Raw genomic sequence first — 21,924 nt, forward strand, 5'->3', positions numbered from 1 at the left:
GCGCACTCAGCATCGCTGCTCCCTATTCACAGAGTATGCGCGATTGCGAAAGCAAAAGTAAAATGCAAATTCAATACCCCACATTTTGAAAGCGGCTCCCTGATGCATGCAAAAATCTCCAAATACGAAAGCTATCATAGGCTGGGCTGTGTTTATGTAACCATCTCTCAGCTCTGCATCATGATTGAAGAAAAATTTGGTCTTTATTTGAATATTGTGAGAGTACTTTGATTATTGTTTGCACTTAATAAGACTAGGAGAAAACTGTGTTACTTATATATATAACAACAAGTCTTAAAATTTTACTTCTAATTTAAAGTATTCTTGTTTTAAAGATGTTCAGATATTTATAATCGGAAAGAAAAACATCTTTGTGGAATGTAAAAAGGTTCTCCAATGACAGGCAGTAAAACCCTTTTTTTCTGACATTTGACAGACTTCAAATCTGTGGGCAGAAACAGGGAGGCTGATATCATGCAATGCACTTAAGAATGTAATTTGTATTTAATGGCTTAAGTTCTTCAGTTATGTGCCAATATGAGAAGATTTGCAGAACCAGAGGCTTTGATACAGAAAACTTGTCAGTTTATCTTTAAGATAAGAAGGGCGGCCGAACTCAACTCCGTTCTGTTCTTCAGGGAAGGCAGAAGGGATGATATCATCTGAGCAGCGGTGATCGTGATTGGCTGAGAGGATCTGAGCCGCCCGCGCTCACGTGGCTTCCACCAGATTGTTCCAAGAGTTATTAAATACATGCACACACAGTGCACAAACCAGGGCTTTATCGAGATCAAGACCCCTGAAGCTAAACTCACAGTTCCTGCTATTAATTTATGCTCTGCTCTAGGATTCCCTTTTAAGGCCAGATGCATGCATGACGTGTATTTAGAGTTATGCTAAAAATATTGACTTCAGAAATACATGTACTTCAATTCCAAAAAACATCACTATTACTATTGCTCATATCTGAAAAACTATTAAACTTGCAATCTATCCAACTTGCAATCAATCTATCAGCATCTATCCCACATTATTTGTTCAACAGACAATGCAATCACACAATGATGCATTAAAAACCACTAAAAACAATTTAGCAACTCCATAATAATAAATGATAGTCTTGCACATGTACACAACTGTTACAGTTAAGGCCAAGCATTGAAGGCACCAATTTTATCCGTTGGCGTTCTTCTTCTTCTTCTTCCACTCTGGAAGTCTTTAGCAGCCCATAAAACTACTTGTGGGAAAGTTATGAAATTTGGCACACAGATAGAGGACAGTCTGAACTGTCACAATAGCAAATTTGGAGTCTCTAACTCAATCCCTCTAGCGCCACCAGCTGTCCAAATTTGCACTCACATTTATGCTAATAACTTATGAACCGTAAGGGCTAGAAACAAAATTCGTTTCTACATACTTTTTCAAACTCCTCAAAGGTTGTTTTTCTGATTTTTAAGAAAATTTAAGTCAAATTGTCAAACCATTTTCAAAAAACGTGCAAACGAATTTTACGTAGCGCTTGCGAAAATAGAAGTAAGGCTCTATCTCTTCAACACTTTATAGTATTCAGACCAAACCTGGTCCATGTCATCACAAGCATGTCCTGAGGATACATGCTGCGTTTCGGTGCAGCACCACCTACTGGTCCGGAGATACAAAAATTGACTATTTTTTTGCTTAACTTCGAGATTCGGGGCATCATGCCGAATCGAATGATATCCAATTTTAGTAAAATGCTGTCTTTTACGATCGCATCGACATATCATTACGAAACTCAGTATGAGTCATCAGCACGATGCCCTGAAGGAGTCTGAGAAGTTTCAGACCAGCGCCACCTACTGGTAAATTCAAATATTCACATGCTTATAACTTTGGATGTGGTTGACTTATTTTAAGGGGACATCCTTGCAGATTCCAACAATACCAAACATGCTAGGTTTTGCCTTATGGTTATGCAAGAAACCATCATAAGAAAATCGAAAACATAGGTCTTTGACTAAACTCTAATGGCCAAATGTCAAAATTTTGATAGTCAGCGGCAAAAAAACAACAACAATCAAAGTCAGGTGTGAATAATTTTTTTTGTGTTCAAAACAAGCATCTATAACTCCTAAACGAAATGAGATATTTTCACCAAATTTGGCATGCTTATGTATGGGGGCACTCTGAGGACACACACAAAAAGCAGTGGCACTGCACCACTTGGTGGCACTATAATTGAACAAAACATGAAATTGGCTCTAACTACAGTACCATTGGTCTGATTGACTTCAAAATTGACATGCAGTGTCTTTGTCTCCAAATGTCTTTATTTACTCAATTTTGCAGTTGTTCTGCTGCTAGCTTTCTTGTTTCCTTCTGTTGTACTTGGCCCCTTAATTGCTGCTTGCAGCTAAATTTATCATTATTTTTATTTACCAAAGTTGCTATCCATGCTAAAGCATTACTATGACCCAAGGTTATCATGTAACCTTCATTTTCCACAGCCATTTTATTTCTTGCAAGTGATGAATGAAACCTGAAGTACTTCCTGCATAAAAGCCCTCATATATTTCATTCATACTCACAGGACCCATCTGAACATGATCGCCCCATTGGATACTTCCAGAAGGTGAGCTATAGTACAACAACATCAAATCCTCTAGCAATATTGTCCCTGACAGACATTGTTCAAGACAACAACATCCCATATGGAACCAATTATAAGATACAGAAAAAAGGAACAATATTCAAGGCATAAAAATTAATAACTGTGAGTAAGTACAACTCATGCCACCGAAAATAATCATGTTTATGCGTTGCATGTGTTTGCAAATGAGATTAACTTATTAGAGTGTCAGAACAAACATATTTAGACATGTTCCACTTTAGGTTGCATAGTTCAGGTTAAATCACTTAGTCCGTGCAAAACTACAAATTAACATGAAAGATTCATCAATATCACCAGAACAAGTTCTCTGGAGCTGAGCAGGTGAATCTGCATTTGATTCTTGCATTAAAAACCGGAATGAACCGGACATGAACCGAGCAAAGCCTGAGTGTGGAGATATTTCTCAGATCTCCATCCAAAGTCCACGAGCTCATCTGAAACCGATGATAAATCACAGACACTCATTCCTAAAGTGTTAGTCCATGTACAGAAATGTCTTATTTCATAAACAAATCAAACTAGCAGCTCTCCAACAGCTGTGAAATGGGCCAAAGAAAAGAAAGTCTGACAATGTCGAACAAATCATAATTGTACTGTGTGGAGAGAGACATGATGTGGTTTAGTTCAGTGCTTCTCAAATGGTGTGTCACAACAACCCATAAATGTGTCACAGGTCTGTTCTGATACATGCAGTAGTGAAAAACAATGCTTCTAGATATATAAATACACATAGATGGTCACAGTGTTAAGGCCCGTTCACACCAAGAACAATAACTAAAAAGATAACTATAACGATAACTATATTAGCGCCCACACCAGCGGACGATTACAAGTGCACACTGAGTTTTGTCATCAAGCTCTTTAAAGCAGGATTGATTCTGATTGGCTGAAATTGTTTATATTGTTCATCAGCTGGACAAAATCGTTCTGAAACAAACGTATTCTCGTATCGTATCTTTACCCATAAATGAACAAGAGTTCCGGGTCTCTTAAAAGAGAAAGCATTGCCTAGTTTCACAATATGTGTCTGCTTGATGCAATTTTTGTTACTCATTTGCTCTGTTCCAAAACCTAGTAACTGAATATATAAAACACATTCACACACATAAAATGCATAACCAAAATTTTGGTTTAAATTCTGGGATTAGAAGTCTTAGAAAGCACCATAATTACAATTTTGGAACAAACCTGGAACAAAGTTGGGAGTGTGACTATGATGCCTTCATATGCAGCTCACTAGGTTTCTGAACATCACTTTTCTCTTGAAATGTTTAGATACAATTTAAGCTTGTTTGCCCAAACTGCAGGAGTTATCACAGGGACAAATAGTTTCCGAGCCTCTCTATTAACCCCCCTGAGAACTGCTGAAATTTTCCCATGAGAATGATGATGGTTAACACACACTGGAGTGAGAGCATGTGGGACGCCTATCACTTCAGCTGGCTGGAAACTTATTCCATCTGTGGTTAGTATGCAGAACCCCTCCACACTAACTGCTGTTCCCTTACTGTACGCTATATAGCACACACAACACCCACAATGCACTTCTAGCTAATTGATAACACAATATATATACACTGTATTTACTGCACACATACAGAATATGCACCAATACACACTTCAAACAGTTGTGTGCTACATGACTGTCACATGAACTTGCATTTTCTATGCAAACTGTGCATAACGCACAGTATACATACTGCAGACAAAAGTACATTACGAAAGAAATGATATAATACACAATGTATTGAAAAAATCAATTACAGTGAACTTTTATGGTATATAATGTAAAATGTATTTAGCATGTGACCCTCAGTTGAAAACACAGCTGGGATTTATAAAGCTGGAATGGAGGTGCCATGCTCCTGTGGCGTAAACGGGCACATGGAAAACATTTTCTCTCTGAACAATGGAGAAAAAGCACTAAGGTATGGAAGCTTGTTTCCGCCACTAAATAAAAAAAAAAAAAGGTAAAATACTGACTTTTTTTTCTCAGAATTGCGAGTTATAAAGTCAGAATTGTGAGATATAAACTCGCAATTCTGATAAAAAAATGTCAGTATTTTTTCCCTCACAATTCTTGCAATTCTGACTTTATTAATTCTGACTTTATAACCTGCAATTCTGACTTAATAAGACGCAATTCTGACTTTATTAATTCTGACTTTATAACCTGCAATTCTGACTATTAATTCTGACTTTATAACCTGCAATTCTGACTTAATAAGACGCAATTCTGACTTTATTAATTCTGACTTTATAACCCGCAATTCTGACTTTCGCAATTCTGACTTTATAACCCGCAATTCTGACTTAACAAGACGCAATTCTGACTTTCGCAATTCTGACTTTATTAATTCTGACTTTATAACCCGCAATTCTGACTTTATTAATTCTGACTTTATAACCTGCAATTCTGACTTTATTAATTCTGACTTTATAACCTGCAATTCTGACTTAATAAGACGCAATTCTGACTTTCGCAATTCTGACTTTATTAATTCTGACTTTATAACCTGCAATTCTGACTTTATTAATTCTGACTTTATAACCCGCAATTCTGACTTTATATCTCACAATTCTGACTTTATATCTCGCAATTCTGACTTTATATCTCGCAATTCTGACTTTATAATTGTAATTGCAATTGTAAGTTTATATTTTGCAATTCTGAGAAAAAAAGTCAGAATTGAGAGATAAAAATTCACAATTACCTTATTTTATTTTTATTTCATGGCGGAAACAAGTTTCCATACTAAGGAACATCTATCAACAAATTAAGGGGTGAATCTCACAAAACCTGTCAGGAATTAATTTTGACCTCAAAATTAAAAAAAAAAAAGAAATGACATTTTGCATACAAATAAAAATAAAGCCTGTTTAAATAATAATAAAAACAATGCCAAGCCTTCCTCTAGCTCAAAAAACACCAAGGTCATGGGTTCGATTCCCTGATCAAATGTGTACCCTGAATGAAATGCAAGTCACTTTGGATAAAAGTATCTGCCAAATACATAAATAAAGCCTGTTTTTGGGCCAAATTTTTGGGGATGTCAACATGATTTAGCATGATTAAACATGCTAAAAAACGGCCAAATAGTTAATCATGCCCTTTGACCCATTCCATACTGACAAACTCTATTGTAAAATAAAATTGAGATCATGTGATTGGTCAGTTATTGGCTTATTTTCAATTATTTGAAAATAAAACAAAGAATATATAGTGATATCTAAAGACACATTTGGTCTATTCAATGTTTTCATCTACCACAATAAAAGTAATGTCTTTGAATTATCTTCTTTTGGGCGATTTTCTCAATACCTTACTTTATAAAGTTTTAAATATCACTTCTCTTCAGAAGGCCTTTATTAACCTCCTGGAGCCGTATGGATTATATTTATGATGGATGGGCTTTTTGGGCTTCAAAATCTCGCCCCCCATTCACTACCCTTATTATAAAGCTTGGAAGAGCCAGAATATTTTTAAATATATCTCTGATTGTGTTCATCTGAAAGAAGATAGTCATATACACCTAGGATGGCTTGAGAGTGAGTAAATCATTGGATAATTTTCATTTTTGAGTGAACTATACCTTGATTATATGACAATTATTAAATCAATTGCAGTTAATGTAATTTATTATTAATCTATTAATCGTATGAAAGCCATAGTCAGTTTTTTGCATTATTTGTTTTTCATGACAGTTAAGCACATTCTCCCCAAATTTTTAGTAGTCATTATTGTAGTAAATAAATAAATAAAGTTGCATTATATTTCTACGCCAATTTAAATAAAATGGGAATTACAGAAGAATAAACTCAAAAATAAAATGATGATAGGAAGTATTACAGCAATGAAAATATGGTAGGAAATATGCTTAATTGCCAGGAAAACAAATGTCACAATAATAATAATAAAACACTTTACTATCTTAAAAACATGCTTCATTCTATTTATTTTAGATTTTTCTCTTGATTTTGTGGTGAAGTGACCTGCACATGCTCTTGACAGGTTTTGTGCAAAGAACAAAAAAGACTTGTTATTAGAGTAAGAACAAAGCATTCATCAAATGCTTACGGAGAAATCAGGCCAAGATACACACACCCTCTTAACACTTCACCAAAAATGAAACAGCCTGGAAATCTTTCCACTGTGCAAAAATACACTGGTATTTAGCAGGACATCCAGCAGTGTCTTTTCATTTGGAAGAGCAACAGAACTCAATCCCTTTGGCCTTGACATGTACAGTAATATTTCCATCGCTTTATACGTCCTCTCTGCTGTTATCTGTCGACATAAATGCCTGGAATAACTGATATGCCCTTAAGATGTACTCACTTAGTGAGCAGGTGGGTCATGTCAAGGGTAAGTGTAGGGAGAGCCAACAAAATCCTTTACTCCTGCTACTCATTCCCAGAATTCCAAGCCATTCCGCCTTCAATCATCCGGCCCGCTCTCTGCTCCCGCTCACAGCAGTCACCTTATCTGGCTGAAAACGGAGCACTCCTGTGAAGGTCTCACTAGCACTATACGCACACGGGAAGCACAAGTCTTGAAGAGAGGATTGGGATTAGTTCCTTTTATGGAAGTGTAATGTGAGTTAGGGATGCTGGCTGGTGAATATGGCTTCCATCATAAAGTTATTCCCTCAAAACCAGTTAACCACTATAAAAATATATTCACTATAGCTAGTGAAGCTATTGGTTAATTTACAGTTGTTACACTGGTGCACAATTATTTAAAGGGGACATAACATGAAAATCTAACTTTTTCTGTGTTTAAGTGCTATAATCAGGTCCGTGACTTTGTTTTGGTAAGTCTTTCTCTGCAAGCATGTGAAAAAACGAGTCGCTCAAATTTTGCTCCCCTAGTGATGTAGGAAGGAAATCTCATTATAATATTACCGCCCCTTAATCTGCATGTTTCCACCCACGGTTCACTTACAATTTTCATTTTGGCTGCGTGAGATTCTCCAGCTTTGTTGTTGTTGAGCTGTTAAAGCTCCGCCCTCTTCTGGAAAGGGGGCGGGAGCAGCAGCTCATTTGCATTTAAAGGGACACACACAAAAACGGCGTGTTTTTGCTCACACCCAAATAGGGGCAAATTTGACAAGCTATAATAAATTATCTGTGGGGTATTTTGAGCTGAAACTTCACAGACACATCCTGGGGACACCGGAGCATAATAGGTCCCCTTTAATAAATAATTCACTACTTTTAGTATCGGATCGGTACTCGGTATCGGCCAATAGTACTAAATCCCAAGTATCGGAGGCAAGAAAGGTGGATCGGAGCATCCCTAATCTAAACATTCTTAAATAAAGATACATTTACTTGAGAAGCAAAATTACTTAAGATATTAACTGTTGTTTTCTGAAAGAATGAACAAAATAATGCTTAGTTTACGAGTTTATGCTTAAAACAATAAAACATTGGGGTCAGAAAAATAAACTTTATTTAAAGGCAAAAGAAGTTTATTTTTCTGACCCCACTGGCAAATTTAAAAAAAAAAATGTTTTAAGCGTAAAGTCATCTAATTTTTTACAACAAAACACTTATTATCTTAAGTCATTTTGCTTCTCTGGTAAGTGTATCTTGATTTAAGGATATTTAGATATTGTACTGAAAAACAAGACAAAAAATACTAAAGAAAATACCCCCTTTTTTGCTGTGTAGGGCATTAGATCGTATCCGTATGACTTAATGGCAGTAGTTATCTACAATGCATTTATCAAAACTGACAGGAGCCTAAAATAATTTATGTTTCCGCTTTTGCCAGAGATTTGATGTTTGCTCTCAGTTCTATCAAGAAAAACGCAGGAATAACAACAACAAACCCACATGGAAAAAACCTATATAAACATATATGTTTCAATATAGGTTTGATATAGGTTTTACATATATGTGACATATATAAAATTGGCCGTTTTCCTATATTATATGTACATATATGCACACATATATGCACACATATATGTACACATATATGTACACATATATGTACACATATGTGTACACATATATATATATATATATATACACATATATGTACATATATGTACACATAATATAGGAAAACGGCCAATTTTATATATGTCACATATATTAAAAACCTATATCAAACCTATATTGAAACATATATGTTTATATAGGTTTTTTCCATGTGGGCGTGTAGCGGTGTGTTTTCTGCGTTGTGTCGTAATCAAAGACAGACTGCGAAAAATCTTGCCATCAGGTCCTCACTTTATTCTGTATAACACAAATGGCAATATATGAGGACTTGTGCAGCTTACAAACAGCATGCGGCAGCAACGCACAACGCTGAGAAAGAGAGATATTAAAAGTAACTTAAGTAAAGAAAAATAATCAACGAAACATCTGAATGTACATCACAGAGGGGTTTTGGATTACAATCATACAAATATATCATGTGAATTCAGCTGTTACATGAAACATGGCCTTAATTGAATCACCGCAAAAACTTTGTGCGACCTACCGCTGTGATGTCTCATGCAGACTGGGAAGCAGCAAAGTGCGTCAACACCCCAAGTCAGCATGGCGGCAGGAAACCCCAAATATGGTCATGGCAAGTGGAATCACAAAATAATTGTCTAAATACATAACTGCTACATTCGCACATACATAAGTTCTTGCATAATTTTTTTCGTTAATTCTTAGTTTTTGCCTTGATAATAGAAAATATGAGCTAGGCATCATGTATGACAGTCAAAAATGAGATATGAGCTACAAAATGACCAGATCCTGCCATTAGCTATATACACAAATCCGCCGCGAACTCTATGGGCGCCGCCATCTTGCCTGCCGCCATTACTGCGTGCCTGCGAAGTGTGACGGTGTGACACTTGCCGGTGCCCTCTAATGACATTTCAATTATTAAAGCGCATCCTGCTCATTAAAGAAAATGTCTGGTGAAAGGGAACATGGGTAGATGATGTCAGGCAGTGGCCAAAACTTACCGATAAAGGTAATTTATTGACAACATAATGTAATAATGTAAAAATGTAATGTAATGTAATTAAGAAGTGTATTAATTGATGACAACAATAAAACCGAACGCTGTCATTACTAGCTGTGTTTCTAATATGTTCACAAGCTTCACAGTTTCAAATAATTATTAGGCCATCCTTAAAAATATTCTTGTTTGCCATAACCCGACCGACCCTGTCAATTTAGGACCGACCCAATTAATTATTTTTTCCCCTTTTAGTCCGACCGACTTGCCGATTGTAATTGCGTTAAGACCCACGGATTTTTTTTTACTCTTCAAACAGCTAATACAAATGCAATAAAATGTGAGACACACGCAATTGACGCTTTTCACACGCTCTCACGCCACACATCCATTTTCTCACGCACAGAAAAATCGCGAAGTAAAGAGGACACAGAGACCGACAGACTAGACAGAGCAGGTTACTTATGATAGAAAAAAATCTCAGCTCTCAGATTCTGTCAATTTTATTACGAAATTCAAACAATAAATACCGTTTTGGTGCTTGTAAATGTGACATGCTAGAAATACAGATTAAAAAATATTACAACATCAAACGACGTATGTTATGTTCTTGTAAACATGTTTTTCAAAATGGATTTATGTATTCACACTTACCCTCGTCTGAGGTAAATCTCTCAGAAATGACCGAACGCTAAACAGAACCTGTTTTGGCTGATATGTGTACTGTATTACATCTTTATTATATTTTTACTTATATCATTAAATAAAGTTGTTATTATAATAAAAAATGCATTATATTTAAATTGTTATTTTTAAATAATACTGCCAGCTGATAGGGCTCTCTGTATGTTTACAGCATTAAGTTAGGTGAGTTGTTTTTTTCTTGAGAAAAATTAATGCCTACCTTGTGTAGCCTAGCTAATATTTATCCAAATGAGTCAATATTAAATCAAATCACAATAATAATTAAATAATAATAATTGAATAAAAATAATAAAAAAGTGTAGCTTACCAGAAATTGTAGCCTACCATGTAAACATTGTAACATGTCACTAAACCTAATAAAATTCAGCTTAGTTACTAAAATGTTTTGACAATCACAATACACTTAATGTGATGCAATAAAAAAAAATGTTTTACATTTTTTACGACCTACCGACCATTTTTTATTTTTTTGGCTGTTACGGCAAACCAAAATATTTTTAAGGATGGCCTTAGCCACGACCAGTTGTAGCAATAAAATACATGTTCTTCTAGGTATTCAAGATTATTTTATTAATCATCTGGCATGCGATGAGCCATCTCAGTTATGTGTTTCATCCACTTTTGACGCACATCTTGGTCCTCCGCTCGACCAGGAACTCTGTGCAATCCGTATGGCCGTAAACATGGGCAGTCAATGTGCAACAAAGCTTCGTGGATTACACAAACGGTTTTATTCCAGGCCTGTAGTTTTGTGCTGTTGTTAAAACAACCAACCACACAACACGCTCTGCCCGGCATCACTGGACAGCATACGTACTAAAAAAACTATATAGCTAACATCTGCTACAGCCTACGGGACCAACACGCTACTTCTGCTACTTCCTTAGCAGCAAGGCACGCAGTAATGGCGGCGCTGCTTTACTTCCGTGTTTCGCCGGATTTGTCTATAGAAGACATATCTTGTATGTATAGGGCATATATATGGATATGAAGAAGCAATACAGGAGACCTATATTTCCTGTATATGCACATATATGCACCTCAATTTTGCCTATATGTGGCATATATACACATATATGCAGTATATATACGCATATATGCAGCATATATATAGCATATATGCAGTATATATGCGCATATATGCAGCATATATATAGCATATATGCAGTATATATGCGCATATATGCAGCATATATATTATCATATATGTGCATATATGCAGCATATATGTACATATACACTGCATATAGGTTTCATATATGCGCATATATCCACATATAGGTTCTTTCCATGTGGGAAAGAGGTTACAGGACGAGGGATGGGCTTCCAGTTGTCATTTACATGCGATTTATAATAAAACCCTATATCCTATCTTTAAAAAATAACATGCAAAACTACACATTATGCAACTACAAAAATAAAATATTTGCTTTGCATTTTTATACAGTATTGTGAGAGAAATTAACTGTTGACTGAAATATCAATGCATAACCTCAGATGTCCAGTGAAAGTTCACAGATTAAACTGCATGTTTTCTGTTCAACACCAGAGATTCTATTAGTTTTATCTCTCTGTACGATCCTGCTGAAGCAGCTCAGTGAACGTCAGCTCCATCCTGAACGGTCAGGACGGCAGCGACAGATGCTTCCTCTGTCTGATGAGATCAGGGCTCATAAAACTGGTCCACTTTTACCGTACAGTTATTCTGGGTCTATTGTTCTAATCGGTGCAGCCTGGATACAATCTCTAAATCTACAGCGCGTGGGCTGAGAGACGCTTCAGCTCTTGTAAAATAAACTGCTATACGTGTATATGTTTGAGCCCCACGCACCGAAGGCAGTCCCCCACCGCGCACCAATAGGAAAACAGATATAATTCCAACAACAACCAGGGTGTGGATGAGGTTGACCGAGTCACTGGTGTGACTGTTGTTTAACGTTCACTAGAGAGAAGTCAGGTGTTAAACACCACACATAACAGCATGTCATCCGGCCATATAAATAAAACTCTCTAAAGTTCTGTGAAGACATCTCGTTCCAAGAGATCTCGCAAGATTAAAATTTGATGAGATTTCTCATCGAGGTGAAAAACATGTTGTGATATTGCCATGACGGAGTGTAAGGGTGAAATTAGGATAGAATATGCCACCGCTACATTTACATTTCGCCTCCACTGTCATTTTGGTTTTTATAGAAATAGCATTTAAAGAGCTGCAGAGTCGTACGTAGTGCAGCAGGAATCAGAATTCACTGATCACCTGACGAGTAAGTGACGAGATGACTGACGAGACCATGGCGGAGGATTTGTTGCACAACAGAGCCTAAAAGCGTCTGACAAATGTCTTACCTTGCAGAATAAGCGCTCAACACCGCCACTCCCTATACAGAGTATGCAAAATCGAAAGTGAAAGTAAAACGCGAACACAATTTCAATTCCCCGCATTTTGAAAGCGGCTCCCTGATGCATGCAAATATCTCCTAATATGAAAGCTATCTTAGGCTGGGCTGTGTAGTTGCAACCATCTCTTAGCTCTGTATCATGATTGAAGAAAAAATTGGTCTATATTTGCACTTTGAATATTGAAAGAGTACTTTGATTATGGTTGCACTTATTGTTTGCAAAGACTAAGAGAAAACTGTGTTATTCATTTTTATTTATACTGTTTTGATTTCTATGATCAATTTGTGGAAAGGAGTTCAGTTAGGAGGTCAAAAGTTGTAGAAGCTCATAAATCATGTACAGTTCTAAGGTCTGAAGAGACTCATGTGAAATCATACAGAAGAGAAGCCAGTCAGCTGAGTTTGAGGCAAAACCTTTTACAGTGCTTGAGTATTGTTGTCTTTTACTGTATATGACAATTCATACTCAGTAAGTAGAACATTCATTACAAGACGATTAGTTAAAACATTTCAAATGCACATGCAGACTATTTTTCTAGTCATGTATTTCATCACTGAGCTTTTCTTAAAAATACTGTGTAAAAATCTCTTTCTTGTGAACTCAGTCTTGTATTTATATGTTTACTCATAGAAGGTCTGTATAAATTTATGACATCATGAATTTACATCAAATATAATCTAGGGTTTTCCCAATAAAAACTTGTGCAATCTGAAATTTCACATCAACATGTGCAGTAGGTCAAACGAGTAAAGGAAGATCACTGGCCTGTTTAAACATTCACTCAGCTGTACAACACAACAATCCAGCACCATGCTGTCCACTTTCCCTGAATTCAGCAAGCAACTAAGTAGATGCTTGGCTACTTCATATGAAGTTTCCTCCCATTTCGACTGTTTCAGAGTTCTTTCCACAACATTTATTGTCGGTATTGTGGGTTTCTTGCATTTTAATATTTTTCCGTCACCATGTTTTATAAATAGGTGCTGGAGTCATGAGCGTGTTTAATGGGAGACAGCTGGATATGATTACCTTCCTGCCGTGCGGATTCATTGTATCAGCTTTCTTGGCCGGGTGTAAATGAAGCCCGAGGAATGGCATTGGAGGAATTGCAGTGTTATGCGGGACTGTTATATGTGGCAACACAAAGCTGGTAGTGTGGCAAGCGGCCTAGTCCTCTCACTGGGTCAGTACTATGAATACCATCAAATCAGCACTGAAGGATCTGACACAGTATGTGTGTATGAGAAATACTATCAGTGTTGTGTGACACTTAGCTACAGTGGCTGAGAGAGAACTGCAACTGTATAAAATGCTTGCAAATAGAAAAAACACCAGTAAATTAAGAAAACCATCCGTTTGACAACACACATGCTGCAAATACTCATAACGCAACCAAATACAGAAATGCGCTACAAATACTCACAACGCAACCAAAGAAACACACTGCAAATACTCACAATGCAACCAAATTCAGAAACACGCTGCAAATACTCACAACGCAACCAAAGAAACACACTGCAAATACTCACAATGCAACCAAATACAGAAACACACTGCAAATACTCACAACGCAACCAAAGAAACACACTGCAAATACTCACAACGCAACCAAAGAAACACACTGCAAATACTCACAATGCAACCAAAGAAACACACTGCAAATACTCACAATGCAACCAAATACAGAAACACACTGCAAATACTCACAATGCAACCAAATACAGAAACACACTGCAAATACTCACAACGCAACTAAAGAAACACACTGCAAAAACTCACAATGCAACCAAATACAGAAACACACTGCAAATACTCACAATGCAACCAAGTACAGAAACACACTGCAAATACTCACAACACAACCAAATACAGAAACACACTGCAAATACTCACAACGCAACCAAAGAAACACACTGCAAATACTCACAATGCAACCAAATACAGAAACACACTGCAAATACTCACAATGCAACCAAGTACAGAAACACACTGCAAATACTCACAACACAACCAAATACAGAAACACACTGCAAATACTCACAACGCAACCAAAGAAACACACTGCAAATACTCACAACGCAACCAAAGAAACACACTGCAAATACTCACAACGCAACCAAAGAAACACACTGCAAATACTCACAATGCAACCAAATACAGAAACACACTGCAAATACTCACAATGCAACCAAATACAGAAACACACTGCAAAAACTCACAATGCAACCAAATACAGAAACACACTGCAAATACTCACAATGCAACCAAGTACAGAAACACACTGCAAATACTCACAACACAACCAAATACAGAAACACACTGCAAATACTCACAACGCAACTAAAGAAACACACTGCAAATACTCACAACGCAACCAAATACAGAAACACACTGCAAATACTCACAACGCAACTAAAGAAACGCACTGCAAATACTCACAATGCAACCAAACAAACACACTGCAAATACTCACAACACAACCAAATACAGACCAAATAAAGAAACACGCTATCACTGTTTTTACTGTATTTTTTATCAAATAAATGCAGCCTTGCTGAGCAGAACAATCATAATAACCCCAAACTTTTGAACAGTAGTGTATATATCATATATCAACAGTGAAAGATATTAATAAAACAGATCATTTTAATTAAAATATACGTGTAAGTGTGCTATTTTTATTTCGTGCTTAAAGTATCACATCATTATCATAGCAACATGCTTATATCAGACTCTATTAGAATCAATAATCAGTCACTTTTGAGGTTCAATTTGAATTAGGATTATGACTAAAACAGCTGCCTGAGATTATGCCACAACTTCACAAGCAGTATATGTAACTTACTTCCAAGTTTCTCTAACGCACTGCCAGTACAGTATAAACTGGCGAGTGTTGAGAGCTTAACTGTGTCAGAGTTGTATACTAAGCCCTTTAAAATGGGCTGTGTTTGATATGCTATTGATTACAATCCTCACTTGCTCCCTCAGTGCGCTCCTTACATTGCCACAGATGTCACATACATCAGTAAAGCCTGTGCAGGATTTGAGGTATTTATGTAAACACGGCAAGGAGAACTATGAGAGACATGCCATACAACATCCAAACAGCTAATCTGACAGCCTTTAGCTTCTCCATAGAGCGTGTGCTACAAATCCCAAGCCTATCTCATGTGTGACCGTGACTAATGGGTTTGCAATCGCTGAACGAGTGATATCTATGGCACAAGATGATGGAATGTAAATGCATATGTGATAAATGATCCTAAGCTATTTATATACACTTGTTATGAGGAAAAAACTGAATCAATATGAGGTGACAATCATGTGACAATATATACAGAGGAATTCAGGCCGATTTATTGCACTGGGATTCAGGATGACCCACATCTAGTCACTCTGCCATTTCCTTTCTACTAGAGAAAACAGTGTGTGTGGCCACCACAATAACACAGGAAATAGATCTGTCCCTCGCATCTGGTTCTGCTCATTTGAGTGTTGATTCCTCTAATGCCTCATCCTTCAGCATGGACATTTAAACCTGCCCTGATCCCTGGATGCAATACGGAAAATCCGAAGTTTTTCGACCCATTGTGCATGGAGTGCCAAGACGAAAACCATTGGATTGCGAAAATGACATGAGATGATGAAGTGAACGTTTATAGCATGAGGGTGGCAATGGTAAGACAAGAAACCAGTCGAATCTTCCACTCAACTCCAAAAGTTCATCCACAAACTCTAACATCCATCATAATCAAAAAATGTAAAAAAAAAAAAAAAAAAAAAATGCTTGCTCTCAGGTGCTAGAGCACCACATACGCAGTTTATCTAGCTAAAAATAACCAAGCAAAGAACATCTGGCAGTCTGGTATGATATTCCATAAACTGTGCCAATAGAAACATGTTTAAAACGATCAACATGAATCTGTTACGTAATGCCAGTGGAGGGAAATTATAACTAGACTATTTACTAGAATTTTGAGAAGCCCTTGTAGATGCTTGTTTCCTTTGGCTACATGCAGGGGTTTTACAAAGTTTTTCTAACCTCAGTGTGCACAGGAATTCTTGTGTCAAACCAACCACAAAAACCTTTGGAAAAGCAGAATATGTTTGATTAAATGTATGCCCTGCAGTTCAAAATATCATCTAATTAAATCACAATTAATTCTGGATTGTGCTGCGATGCACATCACTAAACAGGAAATTGTGTAAGGCTGTGTCTGTTTGGGGAAATAATAGAATAAAGATAAACAAAATTCTATTACAGTTCAACATATCGGCTTCTTTTAAGATAGTCTTATACATAATATAAATATTATAATATATAATAAATCAGGATATTACTTTTGTCTTTTTTATTCAACAAAACATACAGTGTTTGAGGGCAAAAATTATTATATTGTAATTGCAAATAAAAAGTCTTCTTAAAGCTGTTTTAATTACAAAAATAAAGTAATTAATAGCAAACTCGTTGCGGTGTGAGTAATGAGAAAGTTGCAAACAATGACAGCAGAACAGAAAGCGAATTTGTGTGAAGAAAAACAAAGATTTAATTGATAGTTTTGCTATCAATTAAGTTATTTTTGCAAGTTATACTGCATTTTACTACAAAATTAAAATGGCCAATGCCCAAAATGGCCGATATGGGAATATTGGATAACATTCGACTTGGCAAAAAATCTTGGCACTTTTATGATTTTTGGACGAAACGACAAAATAGTCATTTTTCGTAACTCCGGACCAGTAGGTGGCACTGTGCTGAAACGCAGCAGGTAACTTCAGGTCATGCTTGTGATGATATGGACCAAGTTTGATCTGAATACAATAAAGCGTTGAGGAGATACAGCCTTACATCTATTTTCACAAGCGCTACGCAAAATTTGTTCGCATGTTTTCGAAAACGGTTTGACAAATCAACTTGAATTCCACAAATTTTTGTCGCCATGGTCTAAAGATGATCTGGTTAAATTTTTGTGAAAATCTGAGCGACAGCCTAGGAGGAGTTAGAAAAAGTAGTTTTTTCGGAAAATTAAAAATGGCAGAAAAATTTAATGACAGAAAATGACGTCATAGGGTCCAATCAAATCATCTTGAGCCAAGAAATCAGAAGAAAAATTGTTGTTTTTGCGGTGTGAGTAATGAGAAAGTCGCAAACAATGACAGAAGAACAGAAAGCAAATTTGTGTGTGCGTGATGAAAACTGCACAAAGAAATACAAAGATTTACTTGCACTGCAAAGAGTTTTGCTAACAATTATGTTATTTTTGCAATTAAAACCTGGTAATATCTCTTAAAAATAGTAGTGAATGTTTTATGATCTTTTTTTATTATGTTATAAGAAAGAACCATATTCATTTGCAGTCAAGCAGAGCTGAAGCACAACCAAAACAATGTTCTTCCTCAAAATGCATGCAGTTGTTTTTTTAACCACTAGAGGGCCAAAAGTTACATCATGTACCTTTAAATGCTTTTAACACGCATTGTTCTACTGCAAACATTAATATTCATAGTATAGTAATGCTAAATAAAAAAGATTCAAATAATATCCAAAGAAAATATTCACATTTTTTAAATCAAATCAGTCTCTTAACAGCACATAAAAACAAAACGGACTATGATTGGACACTTTATATCTCTGTCAGAGGTATTCACGCAACTGAATCCTAATGACCCAGTCATGTGGTGATGAATAAGAGTTCAATAAAGATTTAAAAGACAATCAAATGCCAAGTCCAATTTCAAGGTCTAGTTCATGAAACTTGCGAGAACAACAACAACAAAAAACCAAGATCTGCCAATGCAAATATCACAATTAACTAACCTAAATCAGCAGGTATTTACTTAGAAACCAAGGTTAACAAAAAAAAAAAAAAACACTATGCAAATATCTCTTAAATCAAGATGAAGGTTCATCCAAATGTTCTCCTGCAATATATAGTGAATTGAGTCTGAATGCGCTCACGTACTGAAACCAGCTCAATGTCACTGGGGGGCCAGAGCAAGAGCTCAGTTGACACAACACCAGCTCCCCGGCCCGCTGTGACGTCACGTTACTCACCATAGTAGGCTACAGTGTTTTCACCGTGTGAGAGCTAGTGAAGGCTCCCTCCAGAGAACCCGGCGGAGGGCCAGCTGCTTTCCATTAGCATACCTCAGCTAGTGAGTGGGGGTCCTGGCTTCATGCGGGGAGACACTAACACCCGGATAAATGAGAGGAGAGCCGTGCAGACCTAGCCCTCGGGACAGCAGCCAAATCACGCTTGATGACGGGGGATTTGTGCTGCTTTAAACTCACCGACTGAACAAACACACTCATGTTTTGGAACATATTTGAGTGTTGTTTGACAAACCGAGGCTTATAATTATGGGAATTCATTGTAGAGTGAATCAGTACATTTTTATCTGCATCATTTTGGATTGACTATTTATAGTAAAGTAATTTTTAAAAGAAATGAATACTTTTCACCATTCAGCAAGATTGCATTAAATTGATCAAAAGTGACAGTAAAGACATTTATAATGCTACGAAAGATTTCTATTTCAAATAAATGATGTTCTTATAAACTTTCTATTCGGTCAAAGACAGAATCTTGAAAAAATGTATCACAGTTTCAAAAAAATACGAAGCGGCGCAACTGTTTTCAACTTGTAATAATATTTTACAATTTAATATTTTTTTTTTACTGTATTTTAATGAAATAAATGCTGCTTTGGTAAGCGTAAAGAGATTGTTTTCAGAAACTGCTGCTAGCCAACAATGTCATAATGGACTAAGATAGCAACTGAAACAAAGACACTGCAAGTCAATCAGACCAACAGTACTGTAGTTAGAGCCAATTTCAAGTTTTGTCCAATTATAGCACCACCAAGTGGCGCAGTCCCACCACTTTTTTTGTGTGTGTCCTCAGAGTGCCCCCATACATAAGCGTGCCAAATTTGGTGAAAATATCTCATTTCATTTAGGAGTTATAGACATTTATATGTATGAACATATAAAAAATTCCTATGGTGGTTTTGTCTCGAACGGTTTCGAAGATATTCGCAAATGTTGTTTAAACACTAATTCAAGGCGAAACCTAGCATGTTTGGTATTGTTGGACTCTGCAAGGATTCAGGAATTCAAGGAGATGACTCCAAATAAGTCAACCACATCCAAAGTTATAAGCATGTAAATAATTATGAAACTTCTCAGACTCCTTCAGGGCATCGTGCCGATGACCCATACTGAGTTTCGTAATACGTTCATGCATTCCTAAAATACAGCATTTTACTAAAAAAATCAATCCGATATGGGGAAAACTGGATATCATTCGACTTGGCATGATGCCCCAAATCTAGCGAGACCACCACTAATTTTTGGAGAAAAAATGACAAAATAGCCATTTTTTTTATATCTCCGGACCAGTAGGTGGCACTGTGCCTAAAGGCAGCATGTAACCTCAGGTCATGCTTGTGATGACATGGACCAAGTTTGGTCTGAATACGATAAAGTGTTAAGGCGTCTATTTTTGCAAACGCTACATAAAATTTGTTCGCATGTTTTTTGAAAACAGTTTGACTAATCAATTCGAATTCCGCAACTTTTTGTCGGCATGGTCTGATTGTAAAAATTCTAAATGGTAGGAAAATTTTCATGATGAAAGAATGACGTCATAGGATGCAATCGAATCATCTTGAGCCACGGAATCAGAGGAAAAAGTTTTGTTTTTAGAGGAAAAGAATTTTGTTTCTAGCGCTTACGGTTCAAAAGTTATTAGCATAAATATAAGTGCAAATTTGGACAGTTGGTGGCGCTAGAGGGATTGAGTTAAAGACTCCAAATTTGCTATGGTGACAGTTCAGACTGTCCTCTATCAGTGTGCTAAATTTGATAACTTTTCTGCAAGTGGGTCTATGGGCTACCATAGACTTCCAGAGTGGAAGAAGAAAAAGAAGAAGAAGAACTCCAATGGATACAATAGGTGCCTTCAGTGCTTGGGACCTAAAAATCTTAAAGACCTCAAACTTTTGAACCGTGTAACTCCTACTATACCACCAGTGCATATAAAAACAGCCTGACCATATCCATAATATAACTCCACTAAAGCCATGCCTGGCATGATCAGTTTAAACAATCTTAAGACACGTCATAGGCACAGATACTTTTCTTACACAAACTTTAAACAGAGCAGCCCTGCTAATGCAAACACTCCTCACAAATGCACAAAGAACACAGTGCAATAAAAGCACATCTCACTTACATATGGCTGACAGGTTAATTCAAAGCTGGACTAACAAGGTCAATTTACTTCAGACTCAGTTGAAAGTGTTTGCTATGATCATACTCTTGCTATGTATACTATGTACTTTGGAATATAATACAAATTCATAGTGTAATTAGTAGAGAAATTCAATATTTGATTTGATTTACATGTTCCGAAGAAAACGTGAGTGGTGTTTGCCCATGCAAAACTTGTCGTCATAATGGGATGAGATAAACACACTACAGTTTAACATGAGCAGCAGTAGTAGTAGGGCCTTAGAAAGCACTACCGAATACCAGAAAATAACAGAGGAGATAAGAGTTTTCTCCACATGGAACTAATAAATAGTCATCCAGGATGGAAACCCTTGTAAACCCTTCTTTGTGGGGCGTTCAGACTGTAATTTAAGTGAGATACAGAAGTTTCCCCACTGACAGACAGGATTCACGTCAAATCTACCGAAACAAGTGTGGCCTTCAAGACAAATCTGTCTCTTTACATTAGATGAAGGCTGTTTATGCTGCTTGATCCATTAAGGATCACCCAGTGAGATGGCATGGTGATCCTCCTGCCCACCCAGAACACAAGGACAAGTTCTGAAGGCATTACGTTACAATTCTCACTCATTAACCAGCCATTAAAACAAATATACCTCTATCTGTGATCCCCTAGTCCAAAACAGTTTCTTCAAAACATTTAAAACATAAAATAAACTACGCTGACTCATTAGACTATAAGTGAAAAATCTGCAATAAACAAGCAGCTCTCTATGGTTGTTTTGGGCCTTGAGAAGAGATGTACGGTGTACACACACAATGACAGATGCTGCAACAAATCTGCAGTGTCTACAAACAAGATGAATTATTAAGATGCATTACGTCTACAGCACAGCTACATTCATGTATATTTATTAGTAGCTACTTTAAAGACATTTAAGGGTCATTGTATGTAAAAGA

The 21,924-nt window shown here is 36.6% G+C and overlaps 1 protein-coding gene across 2 annotated transcripts in view; it reads right to left on the reverse strand.

Annotated features, from left to right (window-relative positions):
• Positions 1-21,924, reverse strand: part of itga9 (integrin, alpha 9) — a 105,508-nt gene that overhangs the window by 35,925 nt on the left and 47,659 nt on the right. The window lies entirely within an intron of this gene.

The sequence above is a fragment of the Megalobrama amblycephala genome, linkage group LG10 (genome assembly GCF_018812025.1).
Source record: "Megalobrama amblycephala isolate DHTTF-2021 linkage group LG10, ASM1881202v1, whole genome shotgun sequence".
NCBI lineage: Eukaryota > Metazoa > Chordata > Actinopteri > Cypriniformes > Xenocyprididae > Megalobrama > Megalobrama amblycephala.